This window comes from Saimiri boliviensis, chromosome 5, assembly GCF_048565385.1.
Source record: "Saimiri boliviensis isolate mSaiBol1 chromosome 5, mSaiBol1.pri, whole genome shotgun sequence".
NCBI lineage: Eukaryota > Metazoa > Chordata > Mammalia > Primates > Cebidae > Saimiri > Saimiri boliviensis.
The window spans coordinates 131,503,592-131,529,148 of record NC_133453.1 but is presented as its reverse complement, the minus strand read 5'-3'; the positions used below and the strand labels follow the sequence as shown (position 1 = coordinate 131,529,148).

At 39.3% G+C, this 25,557-nt stretch overlaps 1 protein-coding gene across 2 annotated transcripts in view; it reads right to left on the bottom strand.

Moving 5' to 3' along the window:
• AGBL1 (AGBL carboxypeptidase 1) overlaps nucleotides 1–25,557 on the bottom strand; it is a 945,533-nt gene that overhangs the window by 48,962 nt on the left and 871,014 nt on the right. Inside the window, exon 24 of one of the 2 annotated variants that reach the window (XR_012517828.1) lies at nucleotides 19,491–19,624. The gene's annotated coding sequence lies outside the window, so the exon portion shown is untranslated. Of the gene's footprint in view, nucleotides 1–17,048; nucleotides 19,625–25,557 lie in introns of those variants that run through there. The other variant, XM_074399984.1, reaches the window with a different exon arrangement.

Genomic DNA, 25,557 nt, shown 5'->3' with positions numbered 1-25,557 from the left:
GTTGTAGAGAAACATTTTATGGCCCTAGGATACATTTTCATGCAAGTTATTAAAGCACAATTACATCATGTTTTCTTCCAAGGAATGCCAAGTACTTGAGGGACAATATTGCACTCACTCTCACTCGTGTCTTGGAAATAATTACGGAGATACAGCAGATAAAGTCCTCTGCCCTTCCTCTCAAAGAAATGAAAAATTGTACTTACTTGCCTGTGATCACACAATAGAATTAAGAGAGGGAACATTGGGAGAAGAATGCAAATTTTCGCTTTTCCATTAGCTAATACACACAGCCTTCTTTGTGAAAACATCAGACCTATATATTGTGCTTTTGATGAAGAAGAAACTACCATGTTGAGTGGTCAAGGGAAGGGAATAGAACTTAAGGCTTTCTAAATAACATTCCTGGGCTATACCATGATTTATATCACAGTTGTCAGCCTTAAACTAAGCAGTGTGTTGGGATTAATACAAGCAATGTAATAATAGTGGTTATCATTTATTATTATTGATTATAGTTTGGATACATGAAAGGTATTTTTTGATAATTTATAAAGCCTGTAAGTTGGACTGTATTTTGATTTTTAGAAATCTGACACTCAGAGATTACTAAGATGTAAAAGGATGTACACCTAGTAAGCAGTAGCTTCTAGAATCAAATCAAGTGTGTCTGTGTTCAAAGCCCAAGACCTCTCTGCTACCCCATGCTTCTGTGGATTAGCTGAGCTTAGAATTCAGCATAACTCTGTTTTGTTAAATTTAAACAAGTCATGAATGTCTCATTGACTGAACTTCTTTAAATGAGGAGGATAATATTTTCTCCTCCAAATTCTGTAGTCAGGTAACCTCATATAACTCTTCTAGAAGAAACCATGCCTAAAATGAGGGGCAAGCCCTTAAAACCAACTGGACCCAGATAAAGTGTCTAATCATTGTCACCAGATCACCTGCATGGGTCTTGGAACCCTTCCTACTTATTTTTTCAGCCAGAATAAATCTTCAGGAATCTTGCAAAAAAAAAGAAAAAAAAACTTTTCAAAAACAAAATAAAAAATAGTTCATTCTTTTGCTCTTGTGAGGTTAGGTATTTTTAATATTGTTAAAAAGATTTGGGCCACTTCTAAACTGCAGCAGTTTTCAGCTGTGGTTGCTGAAAATAAACCAGGACCCCAGTGAGCACAGACCATTAAAACTCCATAAAGCCCCAGACTTGGGATGCACTCAATGCCAATGGATTGAGTGATTACTGAAAAAGATCGAAGAGACCAGGGTTGGCTTCGTTTCATCCAGCTTCCCTGTCTTGCCAGAACTTTCAGATAACAGAGCAGGGATATTTAAATTTGAAAGTTTTTTAATGATTATTCAGTAAAATGAGGATGAAGTAAGCAAATAACTGTTGAGAAGTAACATTTAATTTCCAAGAGTGTCCTGAGAGACATATCATGGAGTGAAGCCATTGCAATTACTTGTCAGAAACGTTAAACTAATTCAGGCTACAGGAAAATACTCAACAGTATTATGAAGTAGGTATCAGTAGCCGTGGTCAGAAAATAAGCATTGTTGCAATTGCATCCAGGACTTGAAGATTTGAAATTCCAAATCAAATACAAAATATTAAGGCAGTTATCTCTCAACTCAGAATCTTACAGCATCAAAGTTCAGATCTGGAAAGAGATTTTTGAGATGCCCTCAAGGGCAATCATCTCCCTCTAGATAAGGATATATCCTAACCATACTGAACTGTTAGATTTTGATGGGTTTTTAATTTCAGGTTTCGCTTTTTATTTAGCTTCTAGCTTCCTATCTAGTCTGCTATACTGCTCCAAATGCCGAAACTTTTTTTTTTTTTTCCATTGACCACATTGGACATATTTAGGATGGGATTTAAAAGTGGCTTCCTCTCCATTTAACACCAATGCTGTAATGGAGTAAAGGGCAGGGTACAGCCCAGATCACAGTCAGTATTCTTTCCCTTACCACCCAGTCCCCTGTTTGCATCCATGGTACACAAGCTCCTCTCACCAGCTGACTGTGAACAACTTCCTTCTAGTTAAACTATTATGTTCTTACTCAAATGTGGCATCTTTGCCCTTTTCCCACTCAACTATATATTCAGTACTTGAGGTTAAATACATTTTCTTCAACATTTACAAATATAATCCATTTTATTTTACCCTCTAATGTAGGCAAGTGAAAGTGCCCCAGAAAAAAATATGGAAATGAGAAAAATCAAGGAATTAGCTTTATGTTACTACATTCTTGTTGGATTTTTTTTTTTTACCTTGCTTGGGCTGAATAATGAGCAGATATGCAAGTGTGTGTGTGTGTGTGTGTGTGTGTGTGTGTAAATTTGTGTATACAAACACACACACACAAAAAGTGCTATAAGAAACTAACATGAAGGGTCACCTTGATTCAGCACAGCATACCTGAGTCTATTTTATTTCTTGGCATTTGTATTTCTAAATAATTATCTCTTTTAAAAATTAGAGATAGTAGCCTCTATTGGGCCTTTCATAAACTTCAACAGAAGAAAATTAAATAGGCTATTTTTTTCTTCGGTTTCATGGTGAGATAGCTCTATGGAAAGTAAATGGAATATGAACTAGCTTGTTCTCATCTTCAAAACTTTGATGACTCTTTTTATAGATTTTCTGTGAAGTAATTAAAGTCCAATTAATTGGAAAAATATACACAATGGGCATTCTGAATATTATATCTCCAATGGAAGCAACTTTCATTATCTTAAACAAGATGCTAAGCCAATGTTGCAAATTTAAATTTTGAGCTCCTAAGCAAGGTTCTCAGAAAATACACTCTTGCACTTTGTTGACTACCAAACAAACTTCTCTCCAGTGGAGAGAAATCTCACCTCCTTTGGGAATCTATTACAGTGCAGTCAGTTTGGGCAACATATAATAACTGTACCCACAAACGTGCTGAAAATGCATTATTTTTAAATGGATAGGAGAAGCTGACCACTGACAGGAATCCAAGGGGAATATTTAGTGACATACGGAATTACCAAGCAATTTATCTGTTCTTTGAATCTGGACATTCACTTCCTAAGTGTACATAAATTTAGCTCTTGTTACATAATGTTCCCTCTTTTCCCCCATTTAGGCTCTACTTGTAAATGATGCTGGCTTCTATTACAATTTCAAAATCTCAATGGATCAACACAGTGAGTGTTTCTTTTCTATTCACTCCACTCCGCGGTCCAAATTTAGAGAGTGTGGGAGTGGGCCTCTTCTCCAGGCAACTATTCAGGGACTCAGGCTCCTGCCATGTGATGGTCTCTTTCAATACACAGTTAAGGGCTGTCCTGACATCATCCAGCTGGTAGACAGGAAGAAGGGAGTGCAAGGACAAGGCCGGTTCTTACGTAACTTCTGTCACTGAACTGCAAGTGACAAATCACTTTTGTTCACTATTTATGGCAAGAACTGCTGACATGGTCTCTCGTATATATGAGAGGAGTTTTGCAAAATTTACTTAAGAGAAAAATGTATTTGGTGAGCATTTAGCCAGTGTCTGCTACATTTTCTAGGCTTTGTCTCAGGTTGACCTTTTTATCTTTTGCCAGTTATATTAGGCTTTTCCAGAGACAGAACCAATAGGATGGGTGGATATATAGGTGGGTAGGTGAGTAGGTAGGGAGACAGAGAGATGATAAACAGATAGGAGATTATTAGGTGCTTGACTCGTGTCATTATGGAGGTTGAGGAGTCCCATGATAGACTATTTTCAAGCTGGAGAACCAGAGCAGCTGCAGCGTAGCTTAGTCCAAGTCCAAAAGCTTCATAACCAGGGAAACCAGTGGTGTAATTCTCAGTCTGAGGCTGAAGGCCTGTGAACCCAGGATGGGGAACAGGGGAGTGGTGAAAGTTGTGAAGTTCAAAGGCCAGATAACCTGTCATTGTGTGGTGCAAGGGTAGGAGAAGAAGAGTGTCCCCGCTGCAGAAGAAAGAGTGAGTTCACCTTTTCTTTGTCTTTCTGTTCCACATGGGTCTTATAGCTGATTGGATGTACCCACTCACGATGGGTGGTGTATTAGTCCACATTCACCCTGCTGATAAAGACATCCTTGAGACTGGGCAATTTACAAAGGGGAGAGGTTTAATGGATTTATAATTCTACATGGCTGGGGAGGCCTGACAATTATGGTGGAAGGCAAGGAGGAGCAAGTCACATCTTACATGGATAGTGGCAGGTGAAGAGAGCTTGTGCAGGTAAACTCCTGATAAAACCATCATGTCAAATAGGAATGGTGAGAGAGGGCATCCTTGAGTAGTGCCAGTTTTTAAAGGGAATGCTTCTAGTTTTTGCCCGTTCAGTATGATATGGCCGTGGGTTTGTCGTAAATAGCTTTTTTTTTCTTTTCTTATTGCATTTTAGGTTTGGGGGTACATGTGAAGAACATGCAAGATTGTTGCATAGGTACACACATGGCAGTGTGGTTTGCTGCCTTCCATCCCCTCACCTGTATCTGTCATTTCTCCCCATGCTATCTCTTCCCACCTCCCCACAAAACCCCATCCCTCCCCCATTTCCCCCCCACGGACCCCAGTGTGTAGTGCTCCCCTCCCTGTGTCCATGTGTTCTCATTGTTCAACACCCACCTATGAGTGAGAATATGCAGTGTTAGATTTTCTGCTCTTGTGTCAGTTTGCTGAGAATGATGGTTTCCAGGTTCATCCATGTCACTACAAAGGACGTGAACTCATCGTTTTTGATGGCTGCGTAATATTCCATGGTGTATATGTACCACATTTTCCCTATCCAGTCTATCATCGTTGGGCATTTGGGTTGGTTCCAGGTCTTTGCTATTGTAAACAGTGCTGCAATAAACATTCGTGTACACGTGTCCTTATAGTAGAATGATGTATAATCCTTTGGATATATACCCAGTAATGGGATTGCTGGGTCAAATGGGATTTCTATTTTTAGGTCATTGAGGAATCGCCAAACTGTCTTCCACAATGGTTGAATTAATTTACATTCCCACCAACAGTGTAAAAGTGTTCCTATTTCGTCACATCCTCTCCAGCATCTGTTGTTTCCAGATTTTTTAATGATCGCCATTCTAACTGGCGTTAGATGGTATCTCAATGTGGTTTTGATTTGCATTTCTCTAATGACCAATGAATTTCTCTAATGACCAGTGATGATGAGCATTTTTTTATATGTTTGTTGGCCTCTTGTATGTCTTCTTTTGTAAAGTATCTGTTCATATCCTTTGCCCATTTTTGAATGGGCTTGTTTGTTTTTTTCTTGTAGATCTATTTTAGTTCTTTGTAAATTCTGGATATCAGCCCCTTGTCAGATGGGTAGACTGCAAAAATTTTTTCCCATTCTGTTGGTTGCCGATTCACTCTACTGACTGTTTCTTTTGCTGTGCAGAAGCTGTGGAGTTTGATTAGGTCCCATTTGTCTATGTTGGCTTTTGTTGCCAATGCTTTTGGCGTTTTGGTCATGAAGTCCTTGCCTACGCCTATGTCCTGAATGGTTTTGCGTAGATTTTCTTCTAGGGTTTTTATGGTGTTAGGTCTGATGTTTAAGTCTTTAATCCATCTGGAGTTAATTTCGGTGTAAGGTGTCAGGAAGGGGTCCTGTTTCTGCTTTCTGCACATGGCTAGCCAGTTTTCCCAACACCATTTATTAAACAGGGAATCTTTTCCCCATTGCTTGTTTTTGTCAGGTTTGTTGAAGATCAGATGGTTGTGGGTATACACCATAAAAACCCTCTAAGAAAACCTAGGAAATACCATCCAGGACATAGGCATAGGCAAGGACTTCATGACTAAAACATCAAAAGCAATGGCAACAAAAGACAAATGGGATCTAATTAAACTTAAGAGCTTCTGTACAGCAAAAGAAACAATCATTAGAGGGAAGTGGCAACCAAAGGAATGGGAAAAAAAATTCACAATCTACCCATCTGACGAAGGGCCAATATCCAGAATCTACAATGAACTAAAGCAGATTTACAAGAGAAAAACCAACAAAAAATGGGTGAAGGAGATGAACACTTTTCAAAAGAAAGCATTTATGTGGCCAACAACCAATGAGAAAATGCTCATCATCATTGGTCATTAGAGAAATGCAAATCAAAACCACATTGAGATGCCAACTCATGCCAGTTAGAATGGTGATCATTAAAAAATCTGGAGACAACAGATGCTGGAGAGGATGTGGATAAAAAGGAACGCTTTTACACTGTTGATGGGAGTGTAAATTAGTTCAACCATTATGGAAGAAAGTGTGGCCATTCCTCAAGGACCTAGACATAGAAATTCCATTTGACCCAGCAATCCCATTACTGGGTATATACCCAAAGGATTATAAATAAATTCTATTATAAAGACACATGCACACATATGTTCCCTGTGGTGCTGTTTACAATACCGAACACCTGGAACCAACACAAATGCCCATCAATGATTTTTTTGGGCATTTGGGTTGGTGGCACATATACACTATGGAATACTATGCAGGCACAAAAAACAGTGAGGAGTTCATGTCCTTTGTAGAGACATGGATGAATATAGAAACCATCATTCTCGGCAAACTGACACAAGAACAGAAAACCAAACACTCATAGGCGGGTGACGAACAATGAGAATACTTTGGCACAGGGAAGGGAACAACACTCACTGAGGTAGGTATTGGGGGGATGGAGGGGACAGTGTGGGGCGGGGAGGGTGGGGAGGCATAACATCGGGAGAAATGCCTGATGTGGGCAACAGGGGGATGGAGACAGTAAACCACCATGGCACGTATGTACCTATGCAACAATCCTGCAGGATTCAGGAGGTGCACATGTACCCCAGAGCCCAAAAAGTATGAGAACAACATGGGAAAGACCTGCCCCCATGACTCAACTGTCTCCCACTGGGTCCCTCCCACAATGCATATGAATTCAAGGTAAGATTTGGGTGGGGACACAGCTAAACCATACCATTCTGCCCCTGGTCCTTCCAAATCCCATGTCCTCACATTTCAAAACCAATCATGCTTTCCCAATAGTTCCCTAAAGGCTTAACTCATTTCAGCATAAACTCCATAGTCCAATGTCTCATCCAAGACAAGACAAGGCAAGTCCCTCCCACCTATGAGCCTGTAAAATGAAAAGCAAGTTATTTACTTCCTAGATAAAATAACGGGTGTAGGCATTGGGTAAATAAAGCCATTTCAAATGAAATTGTCTAAAATGAAGGGGTTGCAGGGCACATGCAAGTTCAAAATCCAGCAGGGCAGTCAAATCTTCAAGTTCCAAAATAATCACCTTTGACAATATGTCTCACATCTAGGTCACTCTGATGCAAGCAGTGGGCTCCCACAGCCTTGAGCAGCTCTTCCCCTGTGGCTTTGCAAGGTAGGTAGAACCTCCCTCCCAGCTGCTTTCATGGGCTCCTGTTGAGTGTCTGCGGCTTTTTCAGGCGTGGAAAAAACACCTCAACTATCAATAAATTTAGGCATAGCAATTCCCTTGTGAGCATCCACTGTACTCACAGGATTTCGATTTAAAACAAAATATCTCTAGCCCATTTCTTACTCCAAGGAACACCTATCCCACTTATTCCTATACTAATCGTCAATGAGACAATCAGCCTTTTTATTCAACCAGTAGCACTAGACATACGATTAACAGCTGACATCACAGCAGGTCACCTACTAATGCACCTACTGGGAGAAACCACATTAACTATTCTATCCATCTACCTCTCTTCTTCCACAATTACTATTATTATTATCATCCTATTAATTATCTTAGAATTGGGCGTAGCTCTAATTCAAGCCTATGTTTTCACACTTTTAGTCAGCCTCTATCTATACGATAATTCGTAATGACACACCAAACACACGCATATCATAGTCAATCCAAGTCCCTGAGCACTAACAGGAGCTCTGTCCGCCTTTCTAGTAACCTCCTGCCTAATTACATGATTTTATTTCTACTATACTCTTCTCCTTACTGCAGGAGTATTGGCTAGTGCAATAACAATATTTCAATGATGACATGATATAGTCCGAGAGAGCACATATCAAGGCCACCGCACTATGCCCCGTTTGAAAAGGCCTCCGATACAGAATGATCCTATTTATTATTTCAGAAATTTTCTTTTTTGCTGGTTTCTTCTGCGCATTTTACCACTCTAGTTCAGCCCCAACCCCACAAGCAGGACAACATTGACCTCCCACAGGCATTTTCCTCCTTCAACCCCTAGAAGTGCCACTTCTAAACACACCTATTCTACCTGCATCAGGAGTTACAATTACTTGAGCACAGCACAGCCTAATACAGGCTAACCGAGAAGAATCAACTCAAGGACTAGCCGTAACTATTACACTAGGTATTGACTTTACCCTTCTACAAATCTCAGAATACTCTGAAGCTTCCTTCAGTATTTCTGATGGAATTTACGGCTCTACATTCTTTATAGCTACAGGCTTTCATGGCCTTCACGTGATTATTGGAACCACATTCCTTACCACATGTTTTGTTCATCAACAAATACATCGCTTTACATACAACCCTATGTTCACGACACATATTTACCTCAACACAGCGGGGACCATTAACATATAGTACTAGTAATGTCAAACCCCTCTTCATACGAGAAAACACACTAATACTAATGCATATGGCCAATCCTTCTCCTCACCCTAAACCCTAAGACAATTATAGACCTGCACCATGTAGCTGTAGTTTAATCAAAACATTCTATTGTGAGTCTAACAACAGAAGTCCATAACTTCTTACCTACCGAGAAAGTATGCAAGAACTGCTAAGTCATGCCCCCATGCCTAACAGCCTGGCTTTGTCAACTTTTAAAGGATAGCAGTTGTCCATCGGTCTTAGGAGCCAAAAACATTGGTGCAACTCCAATAAAAGTAAAAAAAAAAATGCATTTTTCCACCACCGTAATAACAGTAGTCCCCTTACTAGCACCTATCATAATTATTCTAATTAACCCCCACAAAAAATTTTATATCAGCATTATGTAAAATTAGCTATCATATATGCTTTTACTATTAGTATTCTATCCATAACAATATTTATCTTCACAGGCCAAGAATCTATAATTTCAAGCTGACATTGAACAACAATTCAAACTATCAAATTATTACTATACTTTAGACTTCTTTTCCACAATATTTACCCCCGTAGCATTATTTGTCACCTGGTCAGTAGTAGAGTTCTCAATATGATATATAAATTCAGATCCAAACATTAACCAATTTCTCAAGTATTTACTCATCTTCCTTATTACAATATTAATTCTAAGCACCGCTAACAACCTGTTTCAACTTTTTATTGGGTAAGAAGGAATAGGCCTTACATCTTTTCTACTAATCAGCTGATGGCATGGCCGAGCAGACGCCAACCCAGCAGCCCTCCAAGCAATTCTGTACAATTGTTATTGGTGCTATCGGTTTTATTCTAGCAATAGTGTGATTCTTTCTATACTCCAGCTCATGATATTTTCAACAAATATTTATCCTTAACTCTGCTCCAAACTCCTGCCCTCTAATAAGCCTCCTCCTAGCTGCAACAGGAAAATCAGCCCAATTTGATCTCCACCTATGACTACCCTTGGCTACAGAAGGACCTACTCCAGTTTCAGCGCTGCTTCACTCTATCTAGCACAGTAATCGTTGCAGGAATCTTCTTAATTATCTGCTTTCATTCCTTAATCAAAGACAGACAACTTGCTTTTTCAAACACTCATGCTATCACTAAAAGCTATCACCACCCTATTGACAGCATTATATGCTCTAACACAAAATGATATAAAAAGGATTGTAGCTTTTTCAACCTCAAGCCAACTAGGCCTCATGATAGTAACAGTCGGCATTAATCAACCACATCTAGCCTTTCTTCATATCTGTTCCCATGCCTTTTTTAAAGCCATATTATTTCTGTCTGCAGGATCTATCATCCATAGCCTCAACAATGAACAAGACATTGGAAAGATAGATAGGAGGCCTCTTTAAAACTTCCCCTTTACTGCTTCCTCCCTCATCCTCAGCAGCTTTGCACTCATAGGTATACTTTTTCTCACAGGCTTCTACTCAAAAGACCTTATCAATGAAACCGCCAATATGTCGTATACCCGTGCCTGAGCCCTGATAATTACTCTCCTAGCCACTTCCCTAACAGCTATATACAGCATCCGCATCATTTTCTTTACTCTAACAGGACAACCCTGCTTTACAACTTTTCTTAGAATCAATGAAAATAACTCTCTACTAATAAACCCAATTAATCCCCTAGCAATAAGGTAGTGTTTTCGCTGGGTTTCTTATTTCTAATTGTATTCCTTCTACTTCACTCCCTCAAATAACTATACCATACTATCTTAAACTAACAGCTTTAGGCGTAACTATTTTAGGGCTTCTTCTAGCAATAGAACTCAACCTCATAGCCAACAATACAAAATTAAGCACCCCAATCAAAGCTTTTTACTTTTCTAATATACTAGGTTTTTACTCAACCGCTATTCATCACTTAAACGCCCATTCAAGCTTAACTGCAAGCCAGAACTTCACCTCAGTTTTACTAATTTTATCTATTTTATGAACCCCAAAAAGGCCTAATTAAGCTCTACTTCCTATCTTTCTTTATCCCACCCTCTCTCCCATTACTTTTAACCATTTAACCCCCACCCCAGTGAGCTCAATCGAAATGTGCATGCTGATAATGCCCAGCAAGTAACTAAAACAACTCAAACCCCATAATTATATAAAGCAGCACCTGTAGGATCTTCATAAATTAACCCCGGCCCCTCACCCTCATAAACTGTTCAACTTGCTACAGTCTTATAATTAACAGTAATCTCTACCATCTCATTACACTCACCCAATAAACCTACCATAGTCATTTCCATCATCATACCTAACAAGACCCCAAAATATCAGTACTTGATATTCACGTCTCAGGATGCTCATCAATTGCTATCGCTGCAGTATAACCAAAAACTACTGTTAATCCACCCAATTAAATTTTAAAAACTAGAAGCCCTATAAAAGATCCACCAAAATATAACGTAATTACATAACCTACAGCACCACTAAAAATCAACCCCAAGCCCCCATAAATAGGTGAAGGCTTAGAAGCAAACCCTACAAATCCTATCACTTAAAATAATACTTAACGAAAATAAAGCGTATGCCATAGTCCCACATGGATTATAACCATGATCAACGATATGAAAAACCATTGTTGTACTTCAACTATAAGAATCCTAATGATTATCCCCCGCAAAATACACTCACTCACAAAAATTATTAACAGCTCATTCATCGACCTCCCCACACCATCTAACATTTCCTCTTGATGAAATTTCGGCTCACTTCTTGGCATCTGCCTAATTATTCAGATTACCACAGGCTTATTCTTAGCCATACACTACGCACCAGACACGTCAACAGCCCTCTCCTCAGTCGCCCATATCACCCGAGATGTTAACTTACATGCCAACAGTGCCTCCATATTCTTCATCCGCCTCTTTCTTCCTATTGGCTGAGGCCTGTATTATGGATCTTTTCTCTTTTTGGAGACTTGAACATCAGTATTACCTTTCTACTTACAACTATAGCCACAGCATTTGTAGGTTACATCCCTCCATGAGGCCAAATATCATTCTGAGGGGCTACAGTAATTACAAATCTACTATCAGCCATTCCCTATACTGGATCTGACCTTGTGCAATGAATCTGAGGCAGCTTCTCAGTAGCCAAGGCCACCCTTACACGATTCTTTAGTTTCCACCTCATCTTACCTTTCATTATTGCAGCCCTAGCAACTATCTACCTTTTGTTTCTACATGAAACAGGATCAAATAACCCTTCAGGAGTGACATCAAACCCGACAAAATCATATTTCACCCCTACTACACAACCAAAGATATCCTGGGGTTAATTTTTCTCCTCCTATTCCTAATAAGCCTAACTTTATTCACCCCCGACCTTTTAACTGACCCAGACAACTATACTCTAGCTAATCCCCTCACTACTCCACCCCACGTTAAGCCAGAGTGATACTTTCTATTTGCATATGCAATCATCTTACCATCAATCCCCAATAAACTAGGGGGCATGCTAGCTCCCATACTTTCCATTCTAATCCTAATAATTATCCCTATAACACATCCATCCAAACAACAAAGCATAGCATTCCAACCCATCAGTCAAAGCCTATTCTGAACCCTAGTAGCTGATCTACTTATACTTAGATGAATTGGAGGCCAGCCAGTTGAATACCCTTTTATTTCTATTGGCCAAACTTCATCCATTATATATTTCCTTATTATTCTCACCCTCATTCCCCTCTCCACCCTAGTTGAAAACAAACTACTTAAGTGATAAGCGTCCTTGTAGTACAATTGAATGCCCTGGTCTTGTAAACCAGAAATGGAGAACGTTTACTCCCCAGGACAGTCTCAGGGAAAGAATGCCTCATTCTACCATCAACACCCAAAGCTGAAATTCTAATTTTAAACTATTCTCTGTATTATAGAATGCTCTTTCTATAAGTAATATGCAAGTACATATATTATTCTTTTTCCCTGCTATGTACTTAGTACATTATTGTTTATCCCCATGAATAACACATAATACTATAAATGCTCAATCATACATAGTACATTCAATTAAAATGTACATTAAAATATCATAAAACATGCTTATAAGCAAGAACTGTAATTGCACATCAAACTATAATGCATTTAGACCTACACAGTACATACAGGACATTACAATACACGGATATCATTCAGTACACAGAATCATTAATAGTACATTTATACATCACATGATTAATCGGACACAGCACATTATACTTTGATCCTCCTCCCCAACATGGATACCCTCTAGCATATTTTGGTCTCTTAATCTGCCATCCTGTGTGAAACCAGCAACCTGCCCACATCTGCCACTCTTCTCACTCCGGGCCCATATAGACAGGGCTTGGTTATACTGGAACTATATCTGGCATTTGGTTCCTACCTCAGGGGCATATCATTAAGACCGTTCATATGTTCTTCTTAAATAAGACATCAGGATGGTGTGGTGCTATCACTCTCTTAACTCAATCACGGGAGCATGACAGGCCTTTAGTATTTTAACTTTTGGGGGTATAATCAGTCAGCATCAGCCATTTTGCTGTGGTACCTGAATGTGATTTGCCAGGCTCTATGCTATCATCACACCTATATTGAATGTCTTGGTCCCCATCCCAAACATAAGGTGTTATTCAGTCAATACTTGCAGGACATAATAAATAATTAACTAGTATTTACATTTAATTATACTCAATAAACCCAAAACCACAATCTAATATCCAAAAACAACATTCAAGATCCGAATCTAGTCTGTATTTTCTGGGTCAGCTATCATAAAGAGACAACCCCTTACTAATATAACCCCTTAAATATAGGTCCCACTAACTAACAAACATGCCCACACCTGCAATTACTCTACATCCTAATAAATACTATTGGTCATGGTTACTCTTCACATACCTTGAATTAAACCCTTCAGAAAACATACTGATACTAATATTTTAGTAAATTAAATTTAAAGTCACCAACCATATGAGCCCATCGCTCACATATGTGTGTATCAAGTTAATGTCGCTTAATATTTAAAGCGAGACACTGAAAATGTCTAGACGGGTAATCATCACCCCATAAACACATAGGTTTGGTTCTAGCCTTTCCATTAGCTCTCAGTGAGATTACACGTGCAAGCATCCACAGCCCTGTGAAAATGCCTTCTAGATTATCAGAATGTGAAGGGCGAGTATCAAGCACGCACATGCAGCTCAAAACACTTTGCTTAGCCACGCCCCCATGGGAAACAGCAGTGTCAAACTTTTAGCAATAAATGAAAGTTTAAGTTACACTGACTATTAGAGTTGGTCAATTTCGTGCCAGCCACCGTGACCATACGATTGACTCAGGTTAATAGAGTCTGGTGTAAAGAGTGTTTAAGATTTTCTTCCCAATAAAGCTAACCTGTAACTAAGTTGTAGAAAACTCCAGTTAGAGTAAAATATTCTATGAAAGTGGCTTCAATACCCTGAATACGCTATAGCTAAGGTACAAACTGGGATTAGATACCCCACTGTGCTTAGCCCTAAACCTCAATAACTTAACCAACAAAATTATTCATCAGAACACTGCAATCAATAGGTTGAACTGCAAAGGACCTGGCGGTGCTTTATATCCTCCTAGCGGAGTCTGTTCTATAATCGATAAACCCCAACAGACCTTACCACCTCTCGCCCTCAGCCTGTATACCGCCATCTTCAGCAAACTCCTTAAAGATTGTAAAGTAAGCACAGGAATTGTCATAAAAACGTTAGGTCAAGGTGCAGCCAATGAAGTGGGAAGAAATGGGCTACATTTTCTCAATTAGAAAATATGCACTAGTCTTTATGAAATCTAAAGACCTAAGGTGGATTTAGCAGTAAATCAAGAATAGAGAGCTTGATTGAAATAAGGCTATGAAGCATGCACACACCGCCTGTCACCCTCCTCAAACATCACATAAAAGTATTTTGCCAATAAGCCACTACACACTGATACAGAAGGGATAAGTCATAACATGGTAAGTGTACTGGAAAGTGCGCTTGGACGAATCAAAGTGTAGCTTAAACTAAAGCATCCAGCCTACACCCGGAAGATCTCACCAACAGCTGATCACTTTGAGCTAACTCTAGCCCCAACCTCATATAAATATTATTTAACTACAATAATTAAATCATTTACCTGTTACAAAAATATAGGCGATAGAAATTATACTTAGGTGCAATAGATATAGTACCATGTAAGGGAAAGACAAAAACCTAATAAAGCATAAAAAGCAAAGACAAACCCTTCTACCTTCTGCATAATGAATTAACTAGAAATAGCTTTGTGTAGAGAACTTCAACAACGCGCTCCAAAACCAAGCGAGCTACCCAAGGATAGCTGAAAGAGCACACCCATCTATGCGGCAAAATAGTGGGAAAATCTAAGGATAGTGGTGACAAGCCTACCAAGCCTGGTGATAGCTGGTTGTCCAAGACAGAATCTTAGTTCAACCTCAAATTTACTTACAGAACTATTTAACTCTTCTATAAATTTAATTCTTAGTCTAAAGAGGGACAGCTCTTTAGACCCTAGGAAATAACCTTTTATACAGAGTGAAACATTTCACTACCATAGTTGGCCTAAAAGCAGCCACCAATCAAGAAAGCGTTTGAGCTCAATACTCAATTATTTTTTTATTGCATTTTAGGTTTTGGGGTACATGTGAAGAACATGCAAGATTGTTGCATAGGTACACAAATGGCAGTGTGATTTGCTGCCTTCCTCCCAATTCTGTTCATTCTACTGAACTCCTAAAACATATTGGACTAACCTATTACTTAATAGAAGCAATAATGATAGTATAAGTAACATAAAGTTATTCTCCCCTCATAAGCTTATCTGAGACCCAAACAACTACTGTTAATTAACAGCCTAATCATTACTGTTACCCAAACTGTTAACCCAACACAGGCATGCCTCCAGGAAAGATTTTAAAAAGTAAAAGGAACTTGGCAAACTTTACCCCCGCCTGTTTACCAGAAACATCACCTCTAGCATCACCAGTATTAGAGGCACTGCCTGCCCAGTGACACATGTTTAACGGCCGTGGTACCCTGACCGTGCAAAGGTAGCGTAATAACTTGTTCTCTAAATAGGACTTGTATGAATGGCAACACGAGGGTTTAACTGTCTCTTACTTTTAATCAGTGAAATAGACCTATCCGTGAAGAGACAGATATACCTAAATAAGACGAGAAGACCCTATGGAGCTTCAATTTAATAATACAAACTAGTATCTTAAAAACCCACAGGCACTAACCCACTGTCTATGTATTATAAATTTTGGTTGGGGTGACCTTGGAGTACAGCACAGCCCCTGAAAGACCTATACCAAGACCTTACTAGTCTAAGTAAATCTACATTTATTGACCCAATAACTTGATCAACAGACTAAGTTACCCTAGGGATAACAGCACAATCCTATTTTAGAGTCCGTATCAACAACAGGGTTTACGACCTCGATGTTGGATCAGGACATCCTAATGGTGCAGCCGCTATTAAAGTTTCGTTTGTTCAACGATTAAAGTCTTACTTGATCTGAGTTCAGACCGGAGAAATCCAGGTCAGTTTCTATGTATAAAATATTTCTCCCAATACGAAAGGACAAGAGAAATAGAGCCTGTTTCACAAAGCGCCCTCACAAATCAGATGATTATCATCTCAATCTTATAAATTATTATTCTTTCCCAAGAACAGGGCTCGTTAAGATGGCAGAGCCTGGCAATTGCATAAAACTTAAAACTTTAGAAGCAGAGGTTCAATTCCTCTTAACAACGTGTTTATAATTAATTTACTCCTACTAGTTATTCCTGCCTTAATCGCTACAGCATTCTTGACACTCATAGAACAAAAAATCTTAGGCTATATACAATTTCATAAAGGCCCTAACATTGTAGGCCCCTACGGAACACTTCAGCCAATTGCCGATGCAATAAAACTTTTCACAAAAGAACCTTTACTACCTACCACATCCACTACAACCCTGTATGTAACCACCCAACCTTAACCCTTTCCATTGCTCGTCTTCTATGAACCCCCCTCCGCATACCATATCCCCTAATTAACTTTAACCTAAGCCTTTTATTTATACTAGCAACATCAAGCCTAGCTGTCTATTCAATCTTATGATCTAGATGAGCATCCAACTCAAACTGTGCATTAATCAGCGTATTACGAGCTGTAGCTCAGACAATCTCAAGTGAAGTCACCCTAGCTATTATTCTACTATCAACCCTACTAATAAGTGGCTCATTTAACTTACATTCACTTCTTACAACACAAGAGCACTCCTGACTTCTACTGCCATCATGACCTCTAGCCATAATATGATTTATCTCTACATTTGCAGGAAACAACTGAGCTCCCTTTGATTTAACAGAAGGTGAATCAGAGCTAGTTTCAGGATTTAACATTGAATACACTGCAGGCTCATTCGCTCTATTCTTTACATCAGAATATTTAAATATTATTATAATAAATGCCCTAACCATTACCATCTTTTTAGCAACACCTTACACCACAGCTATACCAGAACTCTACACAATAAATTTTATAGCCAAAACCCTCCTCTTAACCACTCTGTTTTTATGAGTTTGAACAGCATACCCTCAATTTTGCTATGACCAACTAATACACCTCCTATGAAAAATTTTTTTACCACTTAATGCTAGCACTATGTATGTATTTCAATACCCATCCTAATATCTGGAATCCCACCCCAAACATAAGAAATATGTCTGACAAAAGAATTACTTTGACAGAGTAAACCATAGAGATTTAAATCCTCTTATTTCTAGAACTATAGGAATTGAACCCCAACCTGAGAACTCAAAACTCTCCGTGCCACCTATTACACCGTATTCTAAGTAAGGTCAGCTAAATAAGCCATTGGGCCCATACCCCGAAAATGTTGGGTTCAACCCCTCCATACTAATATTAATCCTTTAGCCCACCTCATTAGTTCCCTTACAGTTTTAACCAGAACTGTAATCACAATGCAAAGCTCACACTGATTCCTCATCTGAATAGGCTTACAACTAAATATACTAGCTATGGTACCGATACTGGTTAAAAACACAAGCCCCCGCTCCATGGAAGCAGCCACTAAATACTTTTTAATACAGGCAACCACATCTATGGTCTTCATAATAACCATTCTCCTCAACAATTCTCCAGACAACGAACAATCAATCCATCTCTAAACCAAATTTTATCTACAACAATACTAGTTGCCCTAGCAATAAAACTAGGAATAGCCCCCCTTTACTTCAGTGCCAGCTGTCAGTGCATTTATCATTCTGGGGCCTGGAGGACAGGGGCCCTCTTCTCACAGCTCCACTTGGCAGTGCCAGTGGGGATTCCATGTGGGGGCTCCAGTTCCACATTTCTCTTCCATACTGCCCTAACAGAGGTTCTCCAAAAGGGCCCTGCCTCTGCAGCAAACTTCTGCCTGGGCATCCAGGTGTTTCCATACATCCTCTGAAATCTAGGCAGAGGTTCCCAAACCTTACTTCTTGATTTCTGTCTATGTACCATTTGAAAACTATTAAGGCTTGGAGCTTCCACCCTCTGAAGCAATATCCTGAGCTGTACATTGCCCCCTTTTAGTCATGGCTAGAGCAGGTGGAATTCAGGGCACCAAGTCCCTAGACTGCACATAGCATAGGGTCCCTGTACTCAGCCCACAAAACCATTTTTTCCTCCTAAAATACCTCTGGGCCTATGATGAGAGGGGCTGATGCAAAGATCTCTGAGATGCCATGGAGACATTTTCCCCACTGTCTTGGTGACTGATATTCAGCTCCTTATTACTTATGCAAATTTTCATAGCCAGCTTAAATTTTTCCTCAGAAAACAGTTTTCTTTTCTATCACATTGTCAGGCTGCAAGTGTTCCAAACTTTTATGCTCTTTTTCCCTTTTAAAACTCAATGCTTTTAACAGCACCCATGTCACCTCTTGAACACTTTGTTGCTTAGAAATTTCTTCTGCCACATACCCTAAATCATATCCCTCAAGTTCAACATTCCACAAATCTCCAGGGCAGGAGTAAAATGTCACCAGACTCTTAAGTAAAACATAACAAAAGTCACCTTTGCTCCAGTTCCCAAAAAGTTCCCCATCTCCATCTGTGACCACCTCAGCCTGGATTTCATTGTCCATATCATTATCAGCATTTTGGTCAAAGCAATTCAACAAGTCTTCAGGAAGTTTCAAACTTTCCAACATTTTCCTGTCCTCTTCTGGGACTCCAAACTGTTCCAACCCCTGCCTGTTACCCGGTTCCAAATTTGCTTCCACATTTTGGCTATCTAGAACAGTGCCATACCCTACTGGTACCAATTTACCGCATTAGTCCATTTTCATACTGCTGATAAAGTCATACGTGACACTGGGAAGACAAAGAGGTTTAACTGACTTATGGTTCAACACGGCTGGGGCAGCCTCACAATCGTGGCAGAAGTCACATCTTACATGGATGGTGGCTGTCAAAGAGAGCTTGTACAGGGAAACTCCTTCCTACAGACCATCAGGTCTCATGAGACTTATTCACTGTCATGAGAACAGCACAGGAAAGACCTGCCCCCATGATTAAATCACCTCCCCCTCAGTCCCTCCCACAACACATGGGAATTCTAGATGAGATCTGGGTGGGGACATAACCAAACCATATCAAGTGGAAGCAGATCTTCCTTCCCCAGTCTACTAATTCAAATGCCAGTCTCTTCTGGAAGCAGTCTCAAAGACATAATTAGAAATAATGCTTTTTACCAGCTATCTGCATATCTCTTAGTCCAGACAAGCTGACACCTAAAATTAACCATCACACCTTCCCTCCTTCACTCACCAGACGATTCTATCTTCAACAATGAATAATCCAAATTTTCTTCTTTATGACTTCCATTATTTCTCCTTATAAAGACTGCAGAGATTCAGTTTTAGATTCAACAAATATCTTCAGAGTCCAGTATCATGCCAGGCCTGTTACAAGGAATTGCCATATGCGTTAGGCCATTTAATATAAAAATAAGCATTGTAATGCCAACTTTAAGATGAGAAATCTGAGGCTCAGGAATTGACCAAGCATACACAGAGGTAATCTGTAGAGTTAGCATTTCCATTTGTTCCTGTGTGTGATAGATGCACTTATATATATAACTGAGCTGATTCTTCTACCAGCAAACATTTTATATCTTTTTGGTGCCCAGTTATTTTCTTAATTCCTTTCTCCTTTATATTTTCCCTCCCAACTTCTTATCTAGTTTTCTCTAAACTAAAATGCCTCATCCTCCCTGTGTTCTTATCCATGTCTATTGTGAACAAGACTTGTGCTAGCAATATACTTGTATTAAGAAAAAGTATGTTGCTTTGTAAAGAAATTAGAAATACAAATATTGAACTGGTGATATCAATTTTAAAGGTCATACCGAAGTCCAAAGCACCCACAAATTTTTCACTAAACCTGATTTTTTTGAGGAAATAGTTTAGCTAAAAGCAATGTATTTTTCTGCCTTAGTGAAGTTTATTGTGCTGCTATATCTAATATGGATCATTTTAAGAGTCCAGTGTTCTTTTAGCTTCATTACAAACATGTAGTATTTCAGCTTCATTATGGAGATACATACATACATATATATATATATATATATATATGTATATATGTATTATATGTATTTTTCTCACTAGCCTAAGAACCTGGTAGTGATGCAAAACATTTCTTTCCTGGAAAAAAATGTGCTATATATTTCAAATGACTACCAAACACTTTTTTTTCAGTGGCTCTTTTTTAAAAAAAAAAAGGGCATAATTTCTGTGATTCCTTTTTGAACCCTTTCTATAACCTCACTTGTCAACTGATTCTTACTCAATACAGAATTTAAATTGATTTTCTACCTTCTCTAAAGTATGATTTAGATAGACCACAAGTTCACTTTTCCCTGCTTTGTTTTACTTTCTGCTGCTGGGAATAGCAAAACCCATTCCACCTAAAGCTCAACCCTGTCTCATATCTCACCCATAAAACCAAGACTCATGTCAGATCATTTCCTTTTCTCTAATTCCATTATTCTAGGCTGTAGTCCAGGTTTGAAATGTCGGCTCCACATATACACCATGGAATACTATGCAACCATCAAAAACGATGAGTTCGTATCCTTTGTAGGGACATGGATGAACCTGGAAACCATCATTCTCAGCAAACTGACACAAGAGAAGAAAATCAAACACCGCATGTTCTCACTCATAGGCGGGTGTTGAACAGTGAGAACACATGGACACAGGGAGGGAAGCCTCAGACACTGGGGTCTGTTGGGGGGAAATAGGGGAGGGACAGCGGGGGATGGGGAGTTGGGGAGAGAGAGCATGAGGAGAAATGCCAGATATAGGTGATGGGAAAGAAGGCAGCAAATCACACTGCCACGTGTGTACCTATGCAACAATCTTGCATGTTCTTCATATGTACCCCAAAACCTAAAATGCAATTTAAAAAAAAATGGTGGCTCCATGTCACCTTGGGCAAGTTGAGCTAGCTAACTTGTCAGAAGAGTTTTTTTCTGTATCTGTGCAATTTAGAGTCATGCCTGTATCTCACAAAGCCTTACTTTGCAGAATGATTGTTATGACCAAATGAGATTCTGTATATCAGCTGCCCATTCCCTTGTTGAGAACTGAGCAGGCATTCCACAAATGTGGCCTTCCTGTGTAATCTATTGCCGTATAACAAATTAACAAACTTAGTGAGAAAATCAGGTTTGATGGTTACTTTTTCAGTTTCTCTAGGTCAGAGTGTAGGCATGACTTATCTGGGTCCTCTATATTAGAATCTTTAAGAGGCTGCAATTGAGGTGTCAGCTAGGGCCACAGCATCATGTAAGGCTCAGCTGGGAAAGTATCCACTCCCAATTGATGTGTTTGCTGGCACAATTCAGTTGGATTGAAAGCCTCAGTTTTTAGAGGGCTGCTGGCCAGCAGCTGCCTCAATTTCTTGCCCCTTGGGTCTCTCGAGATGGCAACTTGCTTTATAAAGCCATCAAAGGAGTCAATTGAGAGAATCTACTTGAAGCACAAATGTCATAGTCTTTTGTATCCAATCACTGAAATGATATCCTGTCACCTTTGCTGTATTTTATTACATAATAGCAAGTCACTAGACTAGATCATACTCAAGGGGAGGGAATTACACAAAGCAAATATATCAGGCGGTGGAGATTCTTAGAGGTCACCTCAGAAACTGCCTGCCACAATCCCCAATCTTATGCGTTCCTAAGACATCATAAAAGTTCAACATACTAGCCGTGCGCGGTGGCTGAAGCCTGTAATCCCAGCACTTTGGGAGGCTGAGGCGGGTGGATCACCAGGTCAAGAGATCAAGACCATCCTGGTCAACATGGTGAAACCCCATCTCTACTAAAAATATAAAAAATTAGCTGGGCATGGTGGCACATGCCTGTAATCCCAGCTACTCAGGAGGCTGAGGCAGGAGAATTGCCTGAACCCAGGAGGCGGAGGTTACAGTGAGCTGAGATCGCGCCATTGCACTCCAGCCTGGGAAACAAGAGCAAAACTCCATCTCAAAAAAAAAAAAAAAGTTCAACATACTATATATGCATAGCTCAATGTATAACATACCTAGTTCATTTACACAGACCATATAAAGTATAAGAAAGTAAATATATGAAATACAAAAATAAGCAAAGTATGTGTGTGTGTGTGTGTGTGTGTGTGTGTATCTTTTGCATATTTGGCCCATGTATTGTGTTTTTAGTATATAAGGAGTTGTGAAATATATCTTTCTCTCATGAAAGAATGCACAGTTCAAGTGTTTATATTAGCTTTTCCATTATGTCTCTTTTAAAAAAGAAGCAGAGATATTCAGAATGTGGGCTTTCCAAACATGCTTAATGGCTCTCTCTGTGTAATTTAATAATCCGATGTTGGGAACCCATGAGGAAAAAAACAAAAAGAAACCTAGCAAGTCAATGAATCATAAAATCATGGACTCAAGGCCTAGAGGATGCATTCTATCAAGTAATCAGTCCATATCTATTATGCTTTTTTTTCTGTTTTCAAAGCCTATCCTAGTTGCCAAAGTCTAAAGGGGGGAAAAGCCACAATTGAAAAGGAGCTTGACAGACTAAAGCTGAGAATTAATTTAGTCTTCAATTATTTTGATATATAAACAAACATTGAAGCAGTCTCCTTAGGGTCAGGGGAAATTTGAAGGAGAGGATACTTCAGGGAGAGAGATGGAAAAAATAAAAACACAAAAGTGAAAGGATGCAGAGAAGAGAGGACACTGCCAGGACCTGGTGGCTGTAATTAGGGAAGCTGGCCTTGCATTCGGATATCCCTGAGATACATGTATGGAAATAAGAGACCTGCATGCAGTTAGACTCCCGAGTGCCGAAGGACCAGGAAATGTCATTAGACCACATACAAATCATCTGAGTTCAGAAGAAGGTTAGTGGATGAGGGACTAGGTTTATTCAGAGATGCATAATTGAGCAAGTACGGATCAAAAACAACAGGAAAGAAAAAAAAAAAGCTATTCAAGTTTCTTTTTTTCTTCTTTTTTTTTGTTTTCAACTGCAGCTTTATAGAGATGGTGAAGATTGTAGAAAAACAAGTTTTATAATGAGTATTTTCTGTGATGGTCTCTTAGGCAATTTTTAAAGCAAAATATACACTGGCGTATTAAAAATGAAAAAAGCAAAATCTACAAGTTTTATCCTTGCTGTTTTTGATGGTGACGAACTCAAAGTTTTCTCATTCTGGTTTAAATAAAAATTTTAGAAGTGTGAGCAAAAGCACTGCTATTGAATTGTAAATGATTCTTATCAGTCAAAACCATGCTCTAGGCTTTCCGATAAAAGATGGCAAGCAGATCTAATGTGTTTGTTTATATTTTGTTCATTCCAAAACCTATTGAAATGACAGAGAATATGTAATAATAAAATAAAGCCAGCAATTCTACTCCTAGGTATATGCTTAATAGAAGTACATACCTCTTTTCATAGAAAAACATGTAATCATATGTTTATAGCAACCTAACTCATAATAATCCAAAACTTCATACTATCCAAATGCCCAGCAACAATAGAAAGGAGAGATAAATTGGATAATAATCACCTCAGGAGTTTCACTGGCATAAAATTGTATGTATTTGATTGAGAGCTGTCAGCTCTGCAAATTGCACAGATTGGTTAACTTCTGTGCACCTCAGTACCCTTATATTTACTTTGATGTATTCATTTGTTTTTCAGGCAGGGTCTTGCTCTGTTGCCCAGGCTGGAGTACAGTGGCACCTTCCTGGCTCACTACAGCGCTGACCTCCCAGGCTCAGGCGATCCTCCCACCTCATGGGAAAAAATAAAGCATGGCCACATGCAAGAACACAGGTGAATCTCCAAAAACAGATGAAAGAAGCAAGACACAAAGTGTATACACTATAGAATCCTGCTTACATAATGTACAGACCAGGCAAAATTAATATGCTGCTAGAGGTCAGGGTAGTTGACTTCCTTGGGAGGGGGTCGTAGTATCTGGAAAGGTGCAGGAGGTGGGTTTCTGGAATTCCTGGTAAGAATCTGCTGTTTGATCTGGGAGATAGTTACACAACCATACTCTTCAAAAATTTATCAAGTTATAGCCTCACAATATGTTCACCTTTCTGTATGTATAGACTTCAACAAAAAGCTGGATATGTGAACAAATGAGTAAATGAATAAAAACTTTATAGCAGGTCTAGGAGGCTGAGGGGGGTGTCATCGGCCCACATGATCATTACAGAGTTTGTAAAAAATGCAAAGCTGATGGGAAAAGGATAAAAAATGATAAACTACAACGAAGCTGAGAAAATTACAAACTCATCCAGGTGAAGAAGAGCATCTCTAAAAAGTGATTTTTCCCATTAATGTTTCAAATAATTTCAGAATGATAGGCAGTGGTGTCATAAAATTAGAACCTGGAGGCTGGAGAAAATGTACTCCCCGCTGCAAAGACTGATCAATGCAGATTCTTATTTACAAATATAAAAAGATGACTAAACATTGGAGGCAAACTACCCTTGTGAGAAAAAGCATCAGACCACACACAGCAAGTTCAAATCCAGGATAAAAAACTTAAAATTAAAAACTGAAAGATTAATGTAGCAAAGAAGAAGAATAATTTTTAAAATGGTACTTTAGGTTCTGGGGTACATGTGCAGATCATGCAGGATTGTTGCATAGAAACACACACGGCAATGTGGTTTGCTGCCTCCATCCCCCCCATCACCTACATCTGGCATTTCTCCTCATGTTAACCCTCCCCAACCTCCTCACCCGCCCACTGTCCCTCCCTTGGCTCTCCCCAACAGACCCCAGTGTGTGATGCTCCCCTCCCTGTGTCCATGTTTTCTCATTGCTCAACACCCACCTATGAGTGAGAACATGCAGTGTTTGATTTTCTGATCTTGTGTCAGTTTGCTGAGAATGATGGTTTCCAGATTAATCCATGTCTCTACAAAGGACACAAACTCATCATTTGTTATGGCTGCATAGTATTCCGTGGTGTACATGTGCCACATTTTCCTTGTCCAGTCTATTGTCAGTGGGCATTTGGGTTGGTTCCAGGTCTCTGCTATTGTAAACAGTACCTCTATAAACACACATGTGCATGTGTCTTTATAATAGAATGATTTATAATTCTTTGGGTGTATACCCAGTAATAGGATTGCTGGGTCAAATGGAATTTCTATGTCTAGATCCTTGAGGAAGCACCACACTGTCTTCCACAATGGTTGAACTAGCTTACACTCCCACCAAGAATAATTAATATATCAGAGACACTGGTGGCAAAATGCTGCCCCTCGGTCCAGGCGAATTTTCTACCACTGCATTTTCAAATATTTTCTTTTCTCTGCTCCATGCCTTCCT